Below are 3469 nucleotides of genomic sequence, written 5' to 3'. Positions count from 1 at the left end.
TCTTACGGGGAGTGAAGCTGCTGATGACACTTTCTTACCCAAATTTTTCAGCTTCTGATTTCTTTTGTCCAGAGGGGCTGTTAACGGGCAAGGACGGGTTTGCCAGCTTATTTCTTTCTGCAACCATGATTACAGAATCTGCCTTAGGGTGTGCCTTTAGGCAAAATTGGTCCGTATCAGGAGCCTTATATTTTTTCTCCGGCCGAACAACCAGAGCTGGGGTAGATAAAGGAGTAGCTAATATCTTCTGCGCTGCTTCCCATATCATGCCGTGGATTGGGATGTTTGTTACTGACCCCTTTCGTTTATCCCTATTCTCGTAGAGCACAAACTTCTTTTCTTTGCAGGAAACCTGAATCTCAAACAGCTCTGCTGATTTTGTTATTATGGTGTGAAACAATATGACGTCATCTGGGTCATCGTCATGTGTATCCTGATCCGAGAAATTCCTAAATGGCTCATCCCTACGGTCTGGGTCATAAGAATCCTCTTGACAGTCTGATACTGACACTGTGGAAGGTGCTATAGTGTCCCGGGTGGCGAAGGCCTTGGTGTTGCGCCTTCTGGTAGCGACCTGTCTCGGGAGCCTGCCAATGACGTTGGGGACCGCTTCCGCGGTTTACTAGGTGGAGACCTGTCTCTGGGTATTGGTGGCAATCTGCAGTAAGCCGATCACTGTTTCTGCTACCTACTCTGATTTGGTGCTCTGTGCCTGAGGAGCTGGTGGTTATCTGCTCCAAGATGATCTGTGCAGAGAGACATAATGAGTGCATCGGGAAGATCTGATTTGCTGTGGTGACTCTAGACCTACTGATGTAGGCGATCTACTCCTGTGTTGTGGTGAGACACATTCGTGTTTTGAAGTTGGTGGTGCTGTAAATTGAGCTCTCTATCATCTCTGGAATTCTTCAATGATCCTTTGCATTGATTGCATGAGTCCAGGATCAAAGGGATCTGAAGTGTCCTCTGTGGTAGGTGCCAAGGTGGGCTTTGTTTCATTGACAAGGGTGGCGCAACCCCTTCCTCAGTATTGGAAAACTGTTCCTGGAGTAAATCTGGAAGTTCTGCCATTTGCGTGATCGGTGGGAGGTTTCCAGCTGTTCCCAGGCTGCCTGAAGTTGTTGTGCTTTTCACCTGTCTACCTGCCATGGACGGGGTGATGCCTTGTAATTGACAGTTGACGACTGATCTCTTGTTGCAGATTTTATCTCTACCGTGATTTTCCCGGGACGTTCATGGAAGCTTTCCTAGACGGACTCTCAATCGAATGAGCCTCCATCAACGGTGTTCCAGCTGACAGTTCTGCAGTGGACAGCTGCATGGACAAGCAGTGCTTCGACGTTGATGATGAATGGATGTCGATGAGGCCTTCGAGGACGAAGCTTTGGTCGTGGATGACAACGTTTTAATAGTCATCATCGACGAATGACCTTCCGTTGATGACATCGGCGTCAACGGTCCACTTAGCTCCGGTGACACGCGGTCAGTCGTAGGCGGTGGCTCCGTGGACGACAACTCAGATGACGAAGGTTTAAGGAAAGGCTCCTTGCCTTTCAGACTGCGTTTTTCCTCTGAATTATTTTTAGGCCTTTTGTAAGGCCATGGATGCGCCATTGCCACTCTTCTTGTTTTTTTTTTTTTTTAAACTTTATTTTCGGTTTGCAAATCACATCACACTCGCTTCAACTTCCTTCCAACATGAAGGTACACATATCTGAACAATAATTCTCTCCCTTCCACTCCCAATTCATATGGCCACGATACATGTTTTCGTAAGTACATAGGTTCAATAACATTGGGAATACAGGATGGCAAACTTCGTGGAGGACTCAGTCGCTGTCTGAGTCCTCTGTGCCTGGTGGGGTAGTTCCCAAGTATGATCTGAACAGCGTCCAAATGTCTTTTGGTCTGCATGGTGGGGGCACCATTCCTATATAGATTTCTTTGCATTAGTTGACATATGTCAAAGCTGTAAGGAATTGTTCTGTGCGTGGGGCTTGGCTGCTTTTCCAATTTTGCAAGATGCATATCTTAGCTACTATACATGCAATATTAAACAGCTTCCTATTTTTTTCTGGGACTTTTCCTATGTCGCCGAACAGGTATCTCTGGGGATTGAGCTGCGCAGGAATTTGTGTTATATCTTCCAAGATGTTCGCCACTTCCCGCCAGAACCCAGTTATAAGGGGGCAGGCCCAGTACATGTGAAACGCGTCAGCTTGAGAGTTTTTACATTTTGGACAGTTTGCAGTTGTAGAGTCATGAATTTTGCCATTTTGACTGGGGTGTAATGGAGCTTGTTCAGTACTTTGAACTGTATGAGTCTGAGCCCCGCAATCAGCGAGACTTTCTTAGTGAGGAGACAATATCTGGACCATTTCCCTTCCTCTATTGTTATGCCCATGTCCTTTTCCCAGGAAGCCTTAATGTTGTTTGACGATTTCGTATGTGATTGGACTATTTTGTATAATGTGGAGTCACCTGTGCCTGTTTGTGAATACAGTGATTGACAGCATGCATGTTTGGGTGGTTCTGTTGGATATGTGGGCCATCGTTTCTTAAATGCTGCCTTCATACGGTGGTATTGTAAAGTAAGAAGTTGGTTACGCCCTACTGTTTCCGCAAAGTCTTCTGGGGTTACAAAACTGCTGTTTGGGAACATGGCTTTCACTGTGATTTCACATTCCGGAATCCAAGCTTTCTGTATGCTGATGTCATATGTTGGCTTGATGCCTGGAAAGTTCCATAGTGGAGCTTTTGAATCATATGGTGTGTCTATGCAGAGCCGCTTACTGATTGCAGCCAATGCTGCGATTGTACAGGATGCTGGATCAAATTTACAATCATCTGTGAGATTTTGCGAATATTATGGATCTCAGATCTGTTGGGCGGACCGAGTGTTGTTTGATAGGGACATGTGGTGTTTTTTCTGTGGGGTTCAGCCAATATTTGGCATATTGTACCTGTGCCATTTGATAGTACAACTTGAAGTCGGTGCGGCAAAGCCCCCCATTTTGTAGGGTTCCACCAGCTTGTCCCATTTCAGTCTGTTGGCTCTCCCATTCCATATGAAGGTGGTCGCCATGGAGCGTATGTTTTCAAAAAAGGGCTTGCCTGGCCATATGGGGACATTGCTGAAAATATACAGGAGCTTGGGGAGCACTACCATTTTGAGTACCGCGACTCGACCAGCAAGTGATATGGGGAGTCTGGTCCAGATTTGGAGTTTGGGGTGGATCGTCTGCAACGAGGATTCATAGTTATCTACATATAGTGATGTTTTGTCTCTAGAGACCAGGATTCCCAAGTATCTGATATGGTCTGGGGCCCATCTCAAACCGTGTGTGTGTTAGGGCAGGTAGTGTCCTGTGTCAACGGGAAGATTTCAGATTTGGCGGTATTCATTTTGTAGCCTGAATCTGCAGTGAAGTCTTCTATCACTGCCAATGTGGACTCTAGATTATTCTCT

At 46.2% G+C, this 3469-nt stretch overlaps 1 long non-coding RNA gene across 1 annotated transcript in view; it reads left to right on the top strand.

Moving 5' to 3' along the window:
- LOC138567337 (uncharacterized) overlaps positions 1-3469 on the top strand; it is a 132373-nt gene that overhangs the window by 88928 nt on the left and 39976 nt on the right. The gene's annotated exons all lie outside the window — the stretch shown is intronic.

This window comes from Ambystoma mexicanum, chromosome 2p, assembly GCF_040938575.1.
Source record: "Ambystoma mexicanum isolate Mex_15411 chromosome 2p, UKY_AmexF1_1, whole genome shotgun sequence".
Taxonomy (NCBI): Eukaryota; Metazoa; Chordata; class Amphibia; order Caudata; family Ambystomatidae; genus Ambystoma; species Ambystoma mexicanum.
The sequence above is the reverse complement of the archived record's forward strand: the minus strand, read 5'-3'. Positions and strand labels throughout refer to the sequence as shown.